General features: G+C 36.5%; 1 long non-coding RNA gene across 2 annotated transcripts; it reads right to left on the minus strand.

Moving 5' to 3' along the window:
* Nucleotides 1-19,990: 19,990 nt before the first annotated feature.
* On the minus strand, nucleotides 19,991-21,695 carry LOC107961184 (uncharacterized). Of its 2 annotated transcripts, none has more exons than XR_005926729.1 (3): nucleotides 21,620-21,695; nucleotides 21,269-21,328; nucleotides 19,991-20,235 (listed from the first exon to the last, which is right to left on the minus strand). It is a non-coding gene; the product is annotated as an uncharacterized lncRNA (long non-coding RNA). The 2 variants fall into 2 exon arrangements; XR_001701209.2 differs by having other exon boundaries at nucleotides 21,617-21,694.
* Nucleotides 21,696-22,924: the final 1,229 nt, after the last annotated feature.

Genomic DNA, 22,924 nt, shown 5'->3' on the forward strand with positions numbered 1-22,924 from the left:
GGGCAATCCTTGATAAAGTGGTCAGCTGATCCACACTTATAGCAGGAGCGGTCATGGAACCTACAGCTCCCCGAATGCCATTTACCACAATGCTGACACTCCGTTCTGTCTCGACGTTCATTCCCAACACTGGCGACCGAAGTGCCTCGTGTACCGACAGGGGGTCGATCACGATCTCGTCTAAAGAGGCCCGAAGTGCCTCTAGACCGGCCCCCATCATCTCGAAATTTCTTCGATGCCTGTTGAAGAAACTTTCCCGAGGATCTTTTACAAAACTCTCCAGTTCCCACATCAACTTTTTATTTTTCTTTTCTAAGCTCTTCGGCTTTACAAGCTCGCTCAACAAGTACTACGAACTCTCGTATTTCAAGAATGCCAACGAACATTTTTATATCTTCATTCAGCCCATCCTCGAAGCGTTTACACATGATAGCCTCGGACGAAACACATTCCCGAGCGTATCTACTAAGTCTAACAAATTTTCGCTCGTAATCAGTAACTGACATAGAACCTTGCTTAAGCTCAAGAAATTCCTTCCGTTTTTGATCAACAAATCTCTGACTGATATACTTTTTCCGAAACTCAGTTTGGAAAAACTCCCAAGTTACTTGCTCTCGGGGCACAACAGAAGTCAGAGTACTCCACCAATAGTAGGAAGAATCACGTAGCAAGGAGATAGTATACTTTAGGCATTCATCGGGTGTACAAGATAGCTCATCGAGTACCCGGATAGTGTTGTCCAACCAAAATTCAGCTTGCTCGGCATCGTCGCTATCCGTAGCTTTAAATTTAGTAGCCCCATGTTTTCGGATTCTGTCAACTGGGGCTTATTTGACCTTATTTGGTCAGTTACCGGAGGTATTGTAGGTACGGGGGTTGTATTAGTCGGGAATGGAGGTTGTGGAACAGTCGTATTAGTTCGAATGTATTGGTTGAACCAATCATTCATCACGCTATAAAAAGCTTGCCTAGCCTCATCATTCGGATTGCTAAAAATCGGTTGAGAGTCCGCCGGAGCTGTCCCTTGTGCGGGAGCAGGCGCCACACTCTCAAGATTATCAGCTACCGCTCGGTCGGGATCGGGATCCATTACTATAAATAAACACATTTTCAATTGTCAGAAATCACCACACTATCAAACAATCACAATTGGCATGTATAGCTAGACCCAAACGTATTACGGTAGTCCTAGAATCGACTAAACCGTGCTATGATACCAATAAAATTGTAACACCCCGTGCCCGAGACCGTTGCCGGAGTCGAACACGAGGTGCTGACCGACTTAGTCCATTTACTTGCACAGTTCATTTTAAAAATTTCCAGACAGCTGGCTAACTGTGTCACTGTCACCTTAAAAATCATATCTTGAGTTCCACAACTAGAAAATCAGTTTCGTTATTTTTCCTTGAAACTAGACTCAAATATGCATCTAAAATTTTTTTTTCTATAATTTTTGGCCGGGCCAATTAGTACAGTTTATTAGTTAAATTCTCCCATGTTACAGGGATCGACTACACTGACCTTCGAGCATTACGACTTGGATATCTCCCTGTACAGGGCTTCAATACTGATGCCGTTTGTTTCTATAGAAACTAGACTCAAAGAGGAATCTATACATATATGGAATGACTCCTAATTATCTCTGGTTAATTTATAATGAATTTCCAAAGTCGGAATAGGGAATCCAGAAACCGTTCTGGCCCTGTTTCTCAAAAACCTAAATATCTCTTAACATACAACTCATATGACCGTTTTGTTTCTTCCATATGAAATTAGATTCATCAAGGTTCATTTACATAATTTATTAACTATTTAATTCCATTCCTACTATTTTTAGTGATTTTTCACATCCACATCGCTGCTGCTGTCAGCATCTGCCTTTAAGGTAGACTTTACCTATTTCCTAGTTTCCATGATTCAATTAGCCCTTTTTTTTACATACATAGCATAAAGTATAATCATGATTAACCATTCCAATGGCTAATCGTTTCCAAACATTTCCATACCTCTTAGTGATCAACATACAAAACGATTATAGTACTATGCTAAAAACGTATATAAGCCATTTTCGCATGGCTATCCAAATTTACACAAAATCCATGGGTACATGACCAACAACAAGAAGGGTAGTCCTATACATGCCATTTCAAAGTTCAACCAAAATTGTACCAAAAGGGGCTTTGATAGTGTGGGAGACTTCGACTTCCAAAAATCCCGAGTCCGATAGCTGACGAGCCAAAATCTATAAAATAGAGAAACAAAGAAACGGAGTAAGCAATTTATGCTTAGTAAGTTTGAGCAAGGGATTCCAGCACAACAAAAGTATAGCATTCATATAGCTAAACGGATAATTTCATATGCACAAATTCTCAATATCATACTTACTTCACATTACCAACCCTTATGTTCATATACAAAAGATCAACTTAGCCAAAGGCCGGTAGCTCATTTATCGACTGAGCGAATACAGATTTGTAAGGGATCAACTAATTCAAAGCACACACGAAACATACCTCATCGCTGGGATTTTACGAGCGTATTAATTTAAATTTTTACAGCAAGATCGCTCGTTCCCAAATCAAGCATCTTCGGGGTTTAGCCGGATATAACCACTCGCACAAGGCCTTCGGGTCTTAACCCGGATATGGTCACTAGCATAAATGCCTTCGGGACTTAGCCCGGATATAGTCGCTACCACAAATGCCTTCGGATCTAAGTCCGGATGTAGTCGCTTAGCACAAAAGCCTTCGGGACTTAGCCCGGATATAGTCGCTTAGCAGAAAAGCCTTCGGGACTAGCCCCTATATCATTCGAGTAACCATGCACATATATCAATAAATCATGACACATTCATATTTCATTTTCATTACCAAAGCTCAAACACAAGACACTTATCACATTTACAATTTCGGCTCAATAGCCACATACAAGAGCATGATTTTGATTTACTTAAGACATAATCTAATCGAATCATAATTTAAGTCCCATTACTCGAAAACTTACCTCGGATGTTGTCGAACGATTCCGATGGCTATTCGACCACTTTTTCCTTCCCTTTATCGGATTTAGTTCCTCTTTACTCTTGAGCTTAATTTAACAAATAAATTGATTTAATCATTTGAGCATCGAAAAGAGGAACTCAAGGTACTTGGCCCACATATATCCATTAGACATTAAAGTCACATATGTACGGAATCATGAATCAAACTCAACACATTAGTTAATACTCTCCTTAGCCGAATTTTCTAAGTCAAGATAAAGCCTTCAATATGCTTACCTATGGCCGAACAACACATCAACCTATGTACTCATTCATGTGGCCGATTATGCATGTCTATGTTGAGGCCAATTATATACTCAATACCACACACAAATGGCATACCTTTTACTAACTAATGCATTACATATTATAACTCAATACGCATCCATCATGTACTCGATAACCGAAACACCATCATATGTAAATATATACCTTGAGATATTGTATATGTCATACCAATACGTCATGTGCAAACATATATATATGTGCAAGAGCCGAATCTCAAAGTTGATTATAACTAAACATGAACATAAATCCAAAACACAAATCTTACCTACCATACAATAAGCATAAATCATACTTATGGATATACCATGGCCGAATACATCACAACACCATACCATTTCAATTTTGGTCATGGTCAAACAAAGAACTTAATGTCTCACTCAAAAATGCTAAAAAGAAAATCCAAGAGTCATCAATCCACCATCACATGTATCATTAACAAGCTTCATATTTAGCATGCAATGGCATTAACACAAAATCCACCTAGGCCGAATATCATCCCCATGACATAGCAAAGATTTGAACCATGGGCTAATTAGAACTCAAGCTAGCAACTAAAAACATGCATGAATCTCATGGCACAACCTCAAACATACCTTAATCTAGATACAAGTATGGCCAAACCTCCTCCTAATCCTCTTCCAAACCAAACATGAAGCAAGAACTCCTTCCTTCTTCCTTAGAATTTTCGGCCAAAAGAAATGAAAAAGGATGAACAAATTTTTTTTTTCTTTTCTCCAACTCACGGCAATGGGGGGGGAACACTCACACACATTCCTTTTTTTTGTTTTCTTCCTTCCATTTCTTATTAGTTTATTGCCCATGCTTCTTATTTTATTTTTCCATTAACACAACATGTTTCATGACATGTTTTGCCCATCATCCCTTGTCATGGCCGGCCACTAGTACTTAAATGGGGGGAAATTAACATGCAAGTCCACCCCTTTGATTACATGCACTATTAGGCCACTTGCATTTGCCTAGCACATTTCTAAATTTTCTCACATAAGTCCTATCAACTAAATTCACATGCAATTAACTAAATCGAAGCTTAAAACTTTCACACATTTATATTCACATATTTTAGGCAATAATTATCACATTCAAATAATTTGGTGACTCGGTCTAGCGGTCCCGAGACCGCTTTCCGACTAGGGTCACTTTAGGGCTGTCACATGTCGCCAGCCACTGAGACGCCGTTGCCGCAACCACTAGCACCATCGTGTCCGGTGATACAGGTGCGACACCCTTACAGCACCCTCGAGCCGATTCGGTCCGAGTCAATGATAACCCGACCGGTCTAGTCTAGCCATAGTTTGGACCGTCAGCTCTGTTTCACATACGAGGCACGATTCAACCAGTATTTGGGTCTTGGTACCGGGTTTTGGCTCTCAGGCCTAATTTACGATATCAGGTCCAATTTTCAAGGTCAATTACCCATTAGGTCAATTGTCTGACTTGAAATTTAACTTCCAAAAATATCATATTAATTTTAATTGATTTGATCAATTTAATTTTACTTGATCAAAATTAATTTTTACAAAAATCACTTAGATTTTCCTAATGAAATTTTCAAGAAAATTCTTTAATCAAATTCTATAGTTGAACAATTCTTACGACCACCTAATTTAGTTCCACATCAAATAAATCGACTCAATTAAATTATTCCCAAATTTGTAGAATTTTCTTCTCATTCAAACGCAGTCTGATAAAGCTTTTGTTGAGCTAACGAAGGGAACAATCGGACATATACAGTTGGAGGTTCGAGTCGACAGAGCTATATTAAAATTTTCGAGAACAAATCGAGGAAGAAGTGATCAGGTTTAAACGACCCACGCGGTTGAGGCCGTTAACTCGAGTTGGGTTCTTCAGAACGCAAGGCTACCAGAATCTTGAATCAGGAACACGTGTATCTCGGTTAGATAATCGATAAGGATTGGTTTGCAGGTCGTACCGGAACCGGCTACTCGAGGAAGAATTGGTGGTTAGGACGTTCTTAACTGCTATAACCAGCTTATCGATTGGAGGAGAAGATTAATTTTCTAGTATTGATTCTTGATACGAAATTTATCGAGTCTAAGGCTAAGGCTTATTTTATCTGTTGTAAAATTCTGAACTTATTTTCTAATTTATTTAATTTATGCTGTTTCAATTACCTAATTTCTAAACATTTTAAAAATCCCCGATTTACTTTTATTTCTAATTTTTGCAGGTACAATTGGAGTCGTGGGCACGACTATTGCCATGACCTTCGACACGACAAACAAGATGATCATAAGTTATACACAGAAGTTGATTATAGCATCCAATCCTTATGGGCTCGACCCTACTACCACTATACTACTAATTAGAGTATTTTGTAGGAATTATATTTGGTGGTTTCGACGTTCATCAATTACCACTCTGTTTTCTAGGAAAATGATTGGCAAAGCACGAACATTAAAAGGTGTACAATTTTCTTCGAGGAGTTCTTCGACAGGATCGAACACCTTGGGAAGTGCTGCTACCAATAGTCTGTAACACGGGAGAAGAAAATCTAACTCAACCAGCAGAATAAGTACCTGCAACTCCGGCTGGTACTTCTATTGCCTTCTCATTTATTCTTTCTCTAGTTTTAAACTCATTTATTACCTTTTGCTGCTACTTATTCTTTCTCTGATTAAGTTCACTAATGGCTAATGGCCTCATAGTCTAGTTTTCTTTTTGTTCACAATATACAGAGAAACAAAAAAATTCAGCTTTAACTTTGTGCTTGTATTTTTTTCTTTATTTCGCTCCTTGTTTAATTTAATCTAATTATGATTTTAGTATGTTGAAATTTGAGGATTATGATTTTAGTATGTGATATTTAAGGGTTTAGTCTCTTTAATCTGAGATAATTTAGCCTATACTTCTATATAGAAATTGTTGATGATGTTAAAAGTGATGAATTGAATTTGTTTAAATTATAATTTTATTATTAATTGAATGATAAATGTTTAATTATTCAAAAAATTAATGGGCATAAAATATTGCTAAATTAAAGATGCAAAGATAGTGAAGTAGAGTGAAATGGAATGGTATAGGTAGGATGTAAAAATGAAGGAAAAAGAAAGCATGGGATTGTGAAAAGAAACAAGCAGGGCTAATGGCTAATGGCTTCATAGTCTAGTCTTCTTTTTGTTAACAATATACAAAGAAACAAAAATTTTCAGCTTTAACTTTGTGTTTGTTTTTTTTCTCTATTCGCTCATTGTTTAATTTAATCTAATTATCATTTTAGTATGTTGAAATTTGAGGGTTTAGTCTCTTTAATCTGAGATAATTTAGCCTATACTTCTATATAGAAATTGCTGATGATGTTAAAAGTGATGAATTGATTTTTATTTAAATTATTCATTTATTATTAATTTAATAATAAATGTTTAATTATTCAAAAAATTAATGGTCATAAAATATTCTTAAATTAAAGATCTTCTCTCCCCTCATGGGAATACACAAAGTTATGAGACCACTGCAAGCTTTTGCTTTCCTTCCTTTTCTCTCTTTTATATTTCAATTTTTATTTTGGATCCCATCCTCCTTTTTCTTTATATTTTTAACCTTAGATGAAATGTAAATCAAATAAGTTAAATTCATCATTAAAGTAAGATTTCAAAATTAAGTTGAGTTAAAAAGAATCTTGTTATTTGAACTGTTGAACATTGCCATTTGCATCACAAATTCCCCACCTTTCTTGTTACAAAGAGAACAAGGTATTCTTTTGACTCACCTATGCTTCCTATTGAAGACTCCCATTATTGGTGAATCAAGTTCAGAAATAAAATCATTCAAAAACTCTTCTCCTAAACAAAGAATTTTGATGCTTCTCTGAATTTAGCCCTATTTGAGGCATTTTCACATTATAAGTAATGGCATAAAAGAAATTTGTTTATATATTTTTTATGATAGATAAAACAAAAGGTAAGTTAGCGAGGGTGCTTTGTAATGAAAAAAGTGTAGTCCATGACATAATGGAATCTGGTAGTGCTAAATTTCAATGGGTAGATCAAAACATTAATGTTATTTCTAAAACAATTAAGATTACAAATATTATGAACATGAAAAAATGTAGATAAAAACAAGTTTACAACATTTAATTGTTACTGTTTTACATTTTTGACGTATGACAAGGTCCACAAGGGGTAGAGGTAGTTTCATATTTTCAAACAAGGAAATAGAGATGTACTATTATACCAATTTAATCAATGTTACTATGTGCTGAGAAAGAGAATAGAGATAAACTGTGGGAATGCGTGGTTTTTTTGAAGAATCAAAAACTGGTTTACGCTTAAGGTACAAAATGTTGGAAAAAACACCTCAATACACAAAAATCTTGTTTTGTCTCCAACATGAACCCTTTTTATCTATAAACTATTCTGCTGGATACAAAGTCATACTGTGTATCCCCTATCTTATATTGGATAATGGGATTTCACTTTTCACAATTCACCTAAGGCAGCTAGTATAATATCTATATTCATCTTTTATTCTGCTTTTATATAATTAATATTGATATTTTTTTACCATATTCACAATTTTCTCCTGCATCATATTTATTTTTTCACATTCATACATAATTTTTTTTGTTCCATTTTCATATCTAAACTATAATTGTTACTTTTGACAGAGGCTACTAAGGGTACTAAAAGAAAGTGAGGGCCTACAAACATGAAAGATATATGGAATCTTCAACCTGGAAATCATATAGTGTAGCACCCCAAACCCGACCCAGAAGTTATGGCCGGATCCGGCATGCCACATCAAAAACGTTTAAAAAAAATTTTCCATTCTAAGTCCAGAAAATCGTACTTGATGTTCAAAAGATTAATTCATTAAGGGTTAAAGTGAATGGAAGCTGTGCACCAGGTAGGAAACCGGAAAAGAGGTGGTGAGTCCATCGGACTGCTTAAGTACCAAGCTCCCTTCGGATCCAATCCTAGACATGCATACTGCCATTGCCACACCTTAACGTCATGGATATTTCTAGGAAACCGATTTGATTAAGTCATTTTTAGGAAAAGTGATTAATTTTGGAAAATAATTTCATTGCGGAAGTTTTGCTTGTTGTCGTGTTATTTTGAAATCAACTGTTGTTTTTGAAAACGCGCCCTAAAGCTATCCAATTTCAACAGTTAAAATAAGTATTACCTATCTTAGTAATACATATTAAAAACCATCAAAAATAAATAAGCGGCCTTATTACATTTAAAAGCCCAAAACTTCAAACGTAATTAAAAGGATGTCCAGTTCACCAGAAGAAAATCAAACTTTCAGAACGGGTGGCCACTCCGAATTCCCTCACAGCTCCAAGCCCACTATGGTTGGGGATTTCCTGCGTGGATGAAAATAAAAAGGGTGAGTTTGGGGAAACTCAGTGTGTAAATTAACCCAACCATAGCCTATATCAGCTCAAACCACAGAAATAAAATAAGTTGGCCTTAGCCCAGAATAGAATTCAGAATAAAGCCCATAGGCCCATAACAGAACAAAACAGATTTTACATGTTTATGCAGAAACCCAACCCAGATTCATCCATAACACCCCCGTACCAACCTTACACCGTGTGGGGAGACAACTCGACCCACCCAACCGCTACACACCACAGAATTTGCAGCATGGCTGCCAGAACATATAATGTGACAGAGTCACCAGATACAGATAATCGTGGCAGAGCCACCAGAACAGATATATGTGGCAGAGCCACCAGATCAGATATTTGTGGCATAGCCACCAGAACGCTACCTCCATAATATAACCCATGTCCCCATGCAACAGATATATAATCATGGCATACATCATACAGAATCAGATCGCTATGCTTTTCAGTCAAAATTAACCCTACGGGTATAACAGTAATTTTGCACCTAGGGGTATAACAGTAATTTTCCATACATAGGGGTATTATAGCAATTTAGCTACTTTCAGGGTTTTCATGCATATCCTAACTATTTACGTACAATCAGAACACTTACCGCGCATACTTACCGAATTGGGCCCGTTGGCCCATGAACCGATCTTTGGCCCATTAAGCCCAAATTATCAAAATGTACGAAATCGCGCGTACTGCAGTTTGTTACTTTAGATTACCAAATATACAAACCCAACTATCTTACGAGCATTCGCATACTCGCAAATTCCCAAAATACTGACTTTTCGGCATTTCGGCTTTTCTGCTTTTGCCAATCTAGTCTATGAGAGGGTGTCAGTTACACACCTGTTTGCGACGATATGCTGACGAGATCCACACACGAACCGCCTACAATTGGATTACTAACACGTTAATCTAACTATTCAAATACAAACTACGTATTAACCCCTTACAATATTCGGCCAACCACACCTACAGATCATAGTAAGCTTATAAGAAATCAATAAGCAACTCATTAACAAATTTTTGTCAATGTTTACCACATAATCATAATTTCACTGCAAGCTGTCTTCCTGAGCAACAGTTACTAAATTATTTATAACTGAAGCTATGAAACTCCAAATCAAGTGCCATTAATTTTCCCTGAAAATAGACTCATATATATTCTATCCATAAAATTTTCAGAATTTTTGGTTCAGCCAATCAATACCAGATTTTTCTCAAAGTTTCCCATGTTTCACTGTTTGACTAATCTGACCACCCTTCAGTACGAATCAAATTTCTCATTGTAAAGAATTCAAAATATGTTCTTGTTTATTTCATTAGAAACTAGACTCAATAAGCTTTAATTACATAATTTATGCAGCTTCTAACTCATCTTCCACAATTTATGGTGATTTTCCAAAGTCACGTTACTGCTGCTGTCCCAAGCAGATTTATTACCAAATCACTCTTTCACACCTAACTTGCATGCTTGTTATTTAAACATGTATATCACCAATCAATCATCACATATCTATGATTTTACTTAAGTATAATCTCTATTTCATCATTTTAAAGCACAACATGTTAGCTGATTTTTCCCTTTAACATCTAAGGCCCATGCATGCTTATTTGTTTGGCTCAACTTCACCTATCTTCCATTTTTCATCAAAAGAACATGAAACAACAACCATTTCCTTCATTTTAATTCATGACTAAATGCTCACAACACAACTAAAAATCAAAATATACTTCAAGAGTTAAGGTAGAATCAAGAAGAACTCATGAACCTCAAAATAGAAGCAATGTACCAAGAACTTACCTTCAATTTTCCTCCTCCTAATGACCAAATACTCAAGAGCTTTCTCCTCTCCTTTCTCTTCTCTAACTTTCAGCTATGATGAACAAAGATGGACAAAAATTTGTTCTTTTCACCCCTTTTTTCTTTTAATAAAACTTCATATTTCATCCATTTAATTCTTTAATACAAAAGACATGAAATTCTTATCATGAAACATTTACCTAACCCATTATCATGAAACATTTACCTAACCCTTTATCATGGAACATTTACCTAACCTATTATCATTGAACATTTACCTAACCTATTATCAATTTGTACCATAAATTATGGATATCAAGTGTACATTTTGTCTACAACAACATGATGGCTGGCCACTTCATGTAAAATGGGAGGTTTGTCATGCAAATCCTCCTATTTTGCACTCCTATTTATTTGGCCACTTCAATTTAGCCTATAGCATTTTCAAACATTTTTCACATAGGTCCTATTTCATAATTTCACCCCCTTTTTCTTATGGAACAAAAATTAACTAAAATTGCCGGGTTCTATCTTAAGTTTGGGCTTTCTAGAGGCCTACTAACATAATTAAACCTATGCCAACATTCACAGAATTTCTGAAAATTGGGGCGTTACATATAGTAGTAGATGCCAACCAATATGGCTAGCCTATTGGGAATGAAGTATCCAAATTGGTTGAATTTCTCGGTACAATTGTAAGGACTGGTTCAATTTGTCCTTTGAATACAAAACATTGGAAACATCTTTCTAATATGTGTAGGAAAACATATTGAGAATCGTTCATGTATGTAATACATAATCATTTTCTTATTTAATGTATTGCAATATTTTTTCATTATTTGAAATTGTATGTAATCAGTACTTGTTACATTAATTTGTTATATGTGTAGGAAAAGTTTGATCCCCAACATAAGGTAGAGGACTCTGACATCCTCTCACATGTTGGAAAACTCTGGAAGGAGTTTAAATCGACTTTGAAGATTAGATACTACAAAGAGATGGTCCAAGAAGGTCAACCAGTTAAAGAAATATATGAAAACAGTCCTTTTGGTGTTCACGATGATCAATGGAAGTGGCTGGTGGAGCGATAAGGAACACCACAAGCTACGGTATGCACTTTTATTTGACTAAATGTCCCATTTTTTCTACTTCCACTTACGATATGATCAAAGTAAGGGGTGCATATATGTGTGATTTGTTTAATGAGGCATAATAAACATTGATTTTCTATTACTTTCATATTTTTTCTAATTAATTTAAACAATAGGCACAATCAGAAAAGGTGAAAGAATCCCAAATATGCACACACCACTGGTAACATAGGATATGCGATCCTCAATGCACAATTTGTAAGTATTACATCTTAATCAATATGTAACTTATATTAATTATTCTATGCTCATTGGTGAATATTGTTAAAACTATTGTTTTGTTGTATAATAGGCTAAGAAGGAAGGCCGTGAACCCTTGCATTTGGAGTAGTTTAGATTTTAACATTTACAGAAAGATGGGAGTGAAAAATTGAGCAGTGGGGTAGCAGAACAAGTTTATGTAAAAAAACAAATGGGTATTATTTATTTATATTTATTTTGACATAAATTTTACTTTTTTTTCAAAATAGATTTTTCTAATGAAAGAGAATTGTAGGATGAAGCATGCAAAAGGGTTAAAGACTCTATGCCAACACCTGAGAAATCTTTCACACCTCAAGATAATATTGTATTAGAAAACGAGATGTATACACAAGTGTTCGACCTTGACAAGGATGGAAAAATGTTGGGATATGGACTTGGGATGACCAAATCCAAGTTATTTGGCAATGGTTCAGTCACCCGAGGAAGCCAATCTACATTGGCCATGAGTATATTGATTGAAGAGATGAGCACTAAACATGTCGAGCAAATACAAACAATTCAAACTGAACAAGCAGTTCAAGAGAAAACTCTACTTGAGGAAACAGAATATCAATTTCCAACCGAGGCCGCAAAGCGAGAAGCTTGTTTGATAGCTAAGGTAGAAGAAAGATTTATGAAGTTAAAGGAAATTCGAGAGGCAAAGTTCATGGATATGATGGATGCTCGTGAGAAAAAGTATAGGGCTCTTCTCAACGAGTGTATGGCAAAGGGGATGTCAATTAAGTACAAGGCTTTTCATAATAAGCATAGTAAGGTGACTATTTTATAACTATATTATCAATAAGTTTTTTTAATGGTTTAATAGACATTGATTGTTGTAACTAAATGCTAGGTTCTTATTTGATGTCTTCATTTCTTACTCAACTAATAATTAGTGGATGTACTGATGAAAATTCTTTATTTAACTTCAATTTATGGTTCTTTGGTTAATACTAAAATATTCTTCCCATGTGTTCATGTTGTTTCTCATCTAACTAGTATAAATAGAAAATGTATACTACTATTTTTGCATTGAATTTCAAAGTAACGGACTTGATGATAAAGCCTTCAGTTCGAATAATGATGAATGAGGCTTACTACATATTATGTATTATATATATATATATATGTTATAGTGGTTGATGAATGTAGTTGTCCCATAATTTTTTGATGTCATGGGAAACAAGTTGACAACATGCTTGCAACATGTTGACAACATGCTTGCAACATGTTGACTGCTTTTATTAGAATTTTGTATATAAATTACTAACTGCATTATTCAATGGTAATTTTGTATTTATATGATCATTTTATGTTAATTAATTGTTTAATTAATATTGTCTCAAACTTTTCCAAACCCAATACATACAAATTTGCTCATATTTCACCAAAATAGGCTCTTACAAATAAGGGAAAACATCATAAAAAAATATTGGACATGAGACAAAGATCTATCCCAACCTTTTTAAGTTTGCCTTAGGCGTGTTTACCCTAACCTTTTTAAGGTTGCCTTAAACGGGTTTATCCCAGCTTTTTTTAAGTTGCATTGGAAAAAGTGTATCTCAACGTTTTTAAGGTTGTTTTAAATAGGTCTATCACAACATTTTTAAGGTTGTCTTAGGCAGGTCAATCCCAACCTTTTTTAAAAGTTTCCTTAGACAAGGTTTATCCCAACATTTTTAAGGTTACCTTAGATGAATCTATCCCAACCTTTTTAAGGTTGCTTTAGACAAGTCTATCCCAACCTTTTTTGAAGGTTGCCTTAGACAAGGTCTATCCCAACATTTTTAAAAGGTTGCCTTAGACTGGTCTATTCCAACATTTTTAAAAGGTTGCCTTAGACTGGTCTATTCCAACATTTTTAAAAGGTTGCCTTAGATAAGCCTATCCTAACATTTTTTAAACGTTGCCTTAGATAAATTCTATCCCAACTTTTTTAAAAGGTTACCTTAGACTGGTCTATCCCAACCTTTTTTAAAGGTTGCCTTAAACAAGGTCTATACCAATCTATTTAAGGTTACCTTAAATAATTATATCCCAATCTTTTTTAAAGGTTTCCTTAGACAAGGTCTATCTCAAATTTTTTAAATGTTGCCTTAGATAAGGTCTATCCCAACATTTTTAAAAAGGTTATCTTAGACTGGTCTATCCCAACCTTTTTAAGGTTGCCTTAGACGGGTTTATCACAACCTTTTTCAAAGGTTGGCCTTAACTAGGTCTTTCCCAACCCTTCAATAAGGGTCAACTTATATTGACTTATGCCGACGCTTTTTGCAACACCCCAAACCCAGCCTAGTCGTTATGGTCGAATCTGGAGAAATCACATGAGAGTGTTTTAGAAAAACGTATTGACCTTCAAATCGTTTCATTTATTAGCTTTTACTCGGTTCAAGAATCTGAGTTCTAATTGATTTGATTCAAACCATCTCTTTTATGAGGAAGCTTTTGAAACCCAAATAATTAGTTTTAAGTAAAATCGTTTTTATTTACGAAAACCTTAGCTTTTTAGGAAAATTGTGTTTTGATGATTTGCAGTTTAAAAATCCCAAAAACCGTAATAAGTCCCAAATGAAAACCAAACAGTTCAAGTCCAAAATTACATCAAAAACTCCAAATAAATAATTAAAATTGGATGTAATCGGAAAAACAATCTAAATATTTACGTGTGGCCACCACGGGTCCTCCGCCTCACAGATCCTTTAGGTCTGGGCATTACCTACACAGATTAAACAGAAAAAGGTGAGTTTTCGCAACTCAGTGTGTAATCCCTACAGAAAAACATGCATACAGCCATTCATCATATCATAATCAGAATCAGTCTGGGTCGGAGCCCCTTACAAAAATCAGTGTAGGCCTTGGCCCACTAAGATGCAGAATTAGTCATATGTATTAGGGCCTTGGCCTATCCTAGATACAACATACAGAATAAGACAGAGTAAACAGAGTCCTACCTATCAGCCTCTACACACCAACTCCATCCAACCCTACACACCATGTGGGCATAAAATCGACCCACCCATCCCTACACACCATGCTATAACGAGTGCGACACATAATCAGATAATTGTAGCTTTCCTGCTAGATATCAAGCTTAGGAGCCTTTCAGAACACTTCCTCCGTATACATTAACCCAACCCCGATGCAATGCAACATACAATACATGACATACAAATATTTAAATTAACAGATCATATATACAACTTAACAGAACGTCTCTACACAACCTACTAACCCAGACAGATTGTCCCAATGGGCCCAACACAGTCACCTCATATCGGTATTCTCAATTGGAGTCCCTAAAGTTTCAGACACAGTGCTAGCAATGTAGGAGTGTGTAGAGCCTATGTCTATCAATGCAAGATAAGGTACATTATAAATTAAAAATGTACCCGTGATGATGTCTGGAGCATCCCGATCCTCACGGGGATGTGCAGTATAAACCAGTGCAGGCTGCCTCACCTCAGCTGATCCAGCACCTCTACCCGGTGCTCTCTGACCTCGGCCCATACCAATACCACCCTGGCCTCACCTCGGCCCTTAGGTGGCTGCTGAATTACCCTCGATGGCTGCGCAATACCAGTACCCGTAGCTTACATCTACTCGGTCCCTAATGGACAATCCCAAACACGGTGCTCAATCAACCCACACCTCAAGCATGCCCCAGTAGTCCTCCAACACTCGCCCGGATGGCGTCTACCATAGTCTCCACAGAGTGCCACCCCAGAAGGTGTAGCAGGAGGCCCAACTCTCACTGGCCCATCAGATCTGGCCTTTTCCTTAAGCCTCGTCCCATAATTTGAGGGCTCTAAATCCCTCTTAGCCTTTCCTTTCTCTCAGTTTTGGCACTCAGCGCGCTTAACCTCCTCGGTGATCTTCGCCTTATCAACTAGAACAGAGAAACCACGCTCTCTCTGCTAAGCTATTAGAAGTCGCAAACTGTCCCTGGAACCATCTTCAAACAGAACACAGTGCTTATACTCAGTAGCCACCATGCCTCACACATAATCGCTCAACCTCAAGAACTCGATCTCATACTCAGCCACGAACCGATCTCCCTGGATGAGATTAAGGAAATCACGCCTCCTGGCATCAATGTAGCTAGCCCTCACATACTTACCCTGAAACGTAGTCTTAAAATAATCCCAGGTTAATCGGTCGGGCTGAGTGCCCTCCATAACCGTGAGCCACCACTAGTATGCCTCATCACGTAATAGAGAAATAGCCCCCTTAAGCTTCTGTTCAGCAGTAAAATCCTGGTCGTCCATAATTCTCTCTGTGGCCTTCATCCAATACTCAGCCACGTTAGGGACGACTCTAGCGACACCCCTAAATAACTCAGCCCCATTGGATCAGAGTTGTTCCATAATCGACCCACGACCATCAGATCTAGTGTTGGGCCCAGCGACCCTCTCTAAAATCAGTAGCATGGCCTGGGACATTGTGTCGTCCCCAGTAGCACGATCATGAGACCTAGACCCAATCTCTACCGTAGGTGATACCGGAGTCTCACTAGTATCCAGATTCAGAATAGTATCAGATGCCAATGACTTAGCTCGAGCCCTTCTATGGCCTCTACCACGGCCTCTAGTACCCCGTCCACGAATACCACATATGTTCATTGTAAATTTCAGAATTTATCTGTATTAATAGTTTTATGCATTAGTTACAGTTCCAAAAGTTATTAACAGATATTTTATGCAGATCAGTATCATAAGTTTAGAGTCTGCTATCGTGATTCGTAGTCTCACTATAGTTTTCAATTTCCTAGAGTGTTTTCAATGTGGTATACTACCTAAAGTAGTTTTCAGAATATTCTAAACATATTTTCAGACAATCTAAAAAAAGTTTCAGAAACTTACAGGATCGGTGCCGGAGACTCGGTGTGCCACATACTTTTTTTCTAAAAATATTTCAAATTACTTACAAATCATTTCTTTAAAACCCAAATTCCACAGTCAAGTTTTACAACATGACTCTGATACCACTAAATGTAGCACCTCAAACTCGCCTTGGACGTTATGGGCAAATCTGACGAAGTCACATGAGAGTGTTTTAGAAAAATGAATTGACCTTCAAATCGTTCCATTTATTAGCATTTACTCAGTTTGGGAATCCTAGTTCTAATTGATTTGATTCAAACCATCTCTTTTACGCGGAAGATTTTGAAACCCAAATAATTAGTTTTAAGTAAAATCGTTTTATTTACGAAAACCTTAGTTTTTAGGAAAATAGTGTTTTCATGAGTTGTAGCTTAAAAAATCCCAAAACCATAATAAGTCCCAAATGAAAACCAAACAATTCAAGCCTAGAATTACATCAAGAACTCTAAATAAATAATTAAAACTAGATGTAATCGGAAAAACAGTCTAAATATTTACGTGTAGCCACCCACGGGTCCTCTGCCTCACTGATTCGTCAAGTTTGGGGATTACCTACATAGATTAAACAGAAAAAGAGTGAGTTTTCACAACTCAGTGTGTAATCCCCACAGAAAAACATGCATACAACCATTCATTAGATCATAATCGGAATTAGTCTGGGCCGGAGCCCCTTACAGAAATTAGTATAGGCCTTGGCCCACTTAGATGCAAAATCAGTCATATGTATTAGGGCCTTGGCCCATCCTAGATACAGTGTACAGAACAGAACAGATTAAATAGAGTCCTACTGATCAACCTCTACACACCAACTCCGTCCAACCCTACACACCATGTGGGGATAAAATTGACCCACCCATCCCTACACACCATGATGTACCGAGTACGACACATTATCAGATAATTACAGCTGTGCTGCCAAATATCAGGCTTAGGAGCCTTTCAGAATACTTCCTCCATATGCATTAACCCAACTCCGATGCAATGCAACATACAATACATGACATCCAAATATGCAATTAACAGATCATATATACAAATTGGTGTGCATGCTAAGACACGAATATAACATAATCAAATCAACAAATCAGGGGTCAACTAACTCTCACCGACCTTACAGTAGGTCCTAGTCGACTTGGGCGACCTGAGCAACCATTAGAGTATTTCAGAAAATTGGGCTCACACGCCCATGTGGCTTATCCGTGTAGGCCCACACACCCATGTGGCTTACACGGCCCAAATTGGCCTTGGTCGTATGGATCACAAGGCCTGGCCTAAAATTCCACACACCCATGTGGTTCACCCATGTGGGCCCACACACTTGTGTAGCCCACACAGCCCAATAGGTTGAGCTCGTATGTTGCACATGGCCTCACTACCATCACACGGCTGTGTCATGCGTCCATGTCTTGCACACACGGCCTGGCTCGTTGATCACACACCCGTGTATGGCCACACGGCCTACCACACACCCGTGTGGCGTCGACAGATTCAGTTTTTGGCTTTCGCTGAATCTTGTTTTCTGTGGAATTGAATACACACCTGGTTTTGAAACGATGTTCAAGCAACCCCCACTACAACAAAACAGACTTTCAGCGGTATTTTTAGGGGCGTTTGGACAAAAAATGACGCAACAGTTATACATTAGTGGCGCTTTAAAAAAAAACGCCGCAAAAAGTCAGAGCTATAGTGGTGCTTGTGAAAAAAAACACCGCAAAAGATCACTATTAGCGGCACTTATGTAAAAAATGCCAAAAATGATCAAGCATTAGCAGCGTTTCTTGAAAAACGCCACTATAGGTCAAGCATTAGTGGCGCTTATATAAAAACACCGCAAAAGTGTTGAGAAAAACAACGACGTCTATTGTTGAGCTATAGAGGCATTAGTGGCATTTTATGTAAAATGCTGCAATATATCAGAATTAGCGGCGTTTGTTATAAAACGCTGTAAAAAAATATGTTATTTTAAGGTTTAGGGTTATGAATTTTAGGTTTAATGTCTATGGTTAATTTAGAGTTTTAGGGTTTATGATATAATTTTTATTATTTTTGGTTATGGGTTTATGTTTTAGAGTTTGAGTTTTGGTGTTTATTGTTTTAGGGTTTAGGGTTTTAATATTAATGTCCATGGTTAGGGATTAGGGGTTATGATTAATGATAAGAAATTAATTTATTTTAGGATTTTGGTAAGCATTAAGATTCTATTTTAATTACTTTTGTCCCATGTAATATATATATTAAAACTTGTAATATATATTAAGATTCTATTTAGGGTGTAAGTTTAGGTGTATGGTTCAAAGGAATGATACTATTAGAACTGAAGAACATTTGGATTTTACTGAGGTTCATGCCATTTTGTACTATACCCATTTTATTTAATATAAGAATATAAAATATATGTTTTGTACTACATTAACATTTGCCACACGAATTCCCAAAAATATGTCTAGGAGTATGGTTTAGGGTTAACGGTTTTTAGAGTTTATAGTTTGAGCTTTATGGTCTAGGATTTATGGTTGGTTTAGGGGTTACGGTGTATGGTTTTGGGGTTTAAAGTTTGGGGTTTGAGGTTTTGTGTTTGTAGTCACTATAGGAGAATACACTTTTAGCGGTATTTTTTTTGCCTTTAGCGGCGTTTTTACAAGCGCCGCAAAAAACGCCACTATAGCCAACGCCGCAAAATTTTGCGGCGTTTATTTAAAAAAAAGCCGCTAAAGACCATGACTTTTAGAGGCGCTTTTCCCACAAACGCTGCTAAAGACCATGACCTTTAGCGGCGCTTTTCCCAAAAACGCCGCTAAAGACTAGGACCTTTAGCGGCGCTTTTCCCAAAAATGCCGCTAAAGACCACAACCTTTAGCGGCGCTTTTTTCACAATCGCCGCTAAAAACCATAACCTTTTGCGGCACTTTTCCCGCAAACGCCGCTAAAGAATATAACATTTAAAAAATATATTTTAATTAAACAATATTTATTTTCTATGATAAATATTATATTTTTTTATTTTTTAAATTTTAAATTTGAACTTTAAACTTTAAACTTTATACTTTTAAGGATAAATAAAAAATATTAATTAAATTAAATTTTCTATTAAAATTTTAACTTTAAAACTAAATATAAAAATTAATGAATTTAAATTTAGAATTTAAATATTATGTTTAAATAAATGGGCAATCTACCTCACAAGCTCACAACTCATCTGATCTATATAATTAACTCAGCCAATTATAAAAGAAGCTACAAAACTCGTAATAATTAACCATCATGGTTAAAGAAGCTGGTACACAACGTAGCTACAAAACCCTGTTTCCATAACACAAAATTCAAGTTCTAACTAAGATGAATGGCCATGGAATGCAATATTAAATAACGTTCCACTTGAAGAAGTGCTAAGCCTTGGCTTTTCCAGCTTGAAGAGATTGAATCCTCTGCTGCACCTTCAATACCTAAAGGATGCAAAACCAAATGATCAGATTCATCGTCACTTTGGCAGATAAATCTAGTTACAATCTATTAAGCATACCGAGGTGCCTGGATTCTAGACTCTAGAGGTTGATATTAAGAGGACACAAACATTTTTCGGTGGTTTTACAATATAATTCAACACAATTTACAATAAAATATTAAAGCTTTGTTTATTTTCTCAAGCTGTAGTCCATGAGCTAGAAACACCTGTAGCAGAAATATGTTTAACGCAATGCCAAAAGTTTTAAAAAGAAAATCAACATAAGAAAAGGAATCAGGAACCTTCTACAGCATTAGTGACAAGATCAACAGATACATCAAGCATGACCGACACATCACCTGTTTAACCACCAATCAAATACACAATCAGAGATTCTAAATTTCCACCCTTCACTAAATTTAAGTAATTAACTTGATAATCACTAAATTCAGACTCAAATTAAATTGCCTAACTAATAAACTCATACCGGCGACCATCAACACTGTAAAGTGAAAACAACAATCAACACTGATGGCTGCTTCAATTACTCTGAAGTAGTAGCAGTTCAACACAAGACAAAAATCACTTTAAAAAAAAAACCTACATGAAAATTATCAATTTCTTTTCATAAAATGGACCTTAAAATAAAGAATTTAATTGAAATCAAAACATCTAAGGGAAACTAGTAGGAAGAAGATGACAGAGAAGATGTCCAAATCAACTAAACCTCTATTATATTACAATATATGTAATCGAAATTTGAAACCCCTTTGGTCTTTTACCCCCACACAAAATACATATTGCAAGACAAAAATAATAACCCCCTTTTAAATGAATAATTAAAAATGAAGGAGATCAAAGACATACACACACACATTGACATTGACATTGACATGGAAACAACAACGATTTATAGGCAAATGTTTGTCTAGAGTAAAAAGAAACAAACAACAATAAATTACTATATCTAGATCAGAAAAATATGCTTAAATTTTGGCTCAAGGTTGGACTATAAGTAGGCTAATATAGTTTACCTTTCCTTCTCAAATTTTGACTTCAGATCATCAAGCTTCGACCTTATCTCAGCAGCCACACTGTCAACGTAATATACAAGAGGCTAAATAATGATAGAATTTGATAAGAATTAAAAAAAAGGTTAAACAAACAAATATAACAGTTTTGTAACTTCATTTGCTCAAATTAAAGTTAGTCAAGCATCAGTTTGTGAAACCATTAGCATAGACGTAATGATCTTCACGAATCAGCGAAGGAATTGATAGAAAATAGAATAATAACACATGCACCATTCATTCAAATCTGAATACAGTAAAAGTTCAATGATGGAGTTCAAATTAAGAAATTACTACAAATTAAGAAATTACTACTTGTTAACTCGTACAAAATTCCTTGAACTGACCAACCAAAATCATGCATCAAATCGCATAAAAGTAAAAGAACACCTACAATCAATATGAAAATTAAAAAAAAATAGCTTCATCTTTAAATGCGAATTTAAATTCACTACACGGCCTAGCACACGGGCGTGTTCCTTGTCCCTGTGCTCCTAAATGGTTGATGACGTCAGAAACAAAATGTCAAGGTTTTAGTACACGGGGTGAGACACGGGCGTGTCATGGCCGTGTGAGGGACACGGGCCATGGACACGGGCTTGTGCTAGGCCGTGTGAAAATTGCTGGAGGTTCAAATTGAGAAATAAATCCATATGAGATAGGGACAATGGCTTGTCCGATAGGTTCCAGTCGTGTGAGCTACACGGGCCTTCAACAGGGCCATGTTAAGAGGACATAAGGGCGTGTGCTCCTGTTTGCATTGAAATTTTTTCAAAGTTATCAAAAGTGTTCAATTTATTCTTGAATCATTTCCACAGCGTGGTTTGGACCTCGTAGGTCCATATTAGGGATTTTAAGAGGAAGGTTGAAAGTTTTATATGTGAGCAAAATTTTATGACCACAAAATGTTTGTATGCATGTGTTTAAGTCCAGTAACGCCTCAAATCGTGTCCCGACATAGGATACGGGTAATTGGTGTTACATTTAGTTATGATAGTGTGACGACTCTTGACGAATTTAATTTGTGTTTTCATATAGTAAATGGATCCTGACAGAGTAGTGGCGGATGATGTAGAAAGTAATGCGCCAGCTCCCGATGAGGGAACCGCGCAAGTCGAGAGTAGACCTGTGACACTGAGCCAAGGTAAAAGGGCTAGAGAAGCCTACCTCTATATGATTGATGCTTGGTATTTGGAGTTTGTTTGTGAAAATCCAAACACTCCACCTCTTCCACCCCCTTTAATCCCCTAGTCTACCCCTGTATTTCCCCAAGTAGTAGAGATGTTAAGAAGGGAAAAACCTCTAGTTGACAGAATTTAGAAGCAAGGGGCCGAGGAATTTAGAGCGAATATACAAGATGACCCAGAGAGGGCAGAGTTCTAGCTAGAAAATGCCATTAGAGTATTCGATGAATTGTCTTACACACTTCAGGAGTGCATGAGGTGTGTTGTGCCACTCTTGCGAGACTCAATCTACTAATAGTGAAACACCCTTGTGTCGGTTGTACCAAGGGAAAGGATTACATAGGAGTTTTTCCAAGAGGAATTCTGAAAGAAGTATATTAGTCAGAGGTTTATAGACCAGAAGAGGAAGGAATTTCTAGAATTAAAGCAAGGTCGA

This window comes from Gossypium hirsutum, chromosome A05, assembly GCF_007990345.1.
Source record: "Gossypium hirsutum isolate 1008001.06 chromosome A05, Gossypium_hirsutum_v2.1, whole genome shotgun sequence".
In the NCBI taxonomy this organism is placed as follows: domain Eukaryota; kingdom Viridiplantae; phylum Streptophyta; class Magnoliopsida; order Malvales; family Malvaceae; genus Gossypium; species Gossypium hirsutum.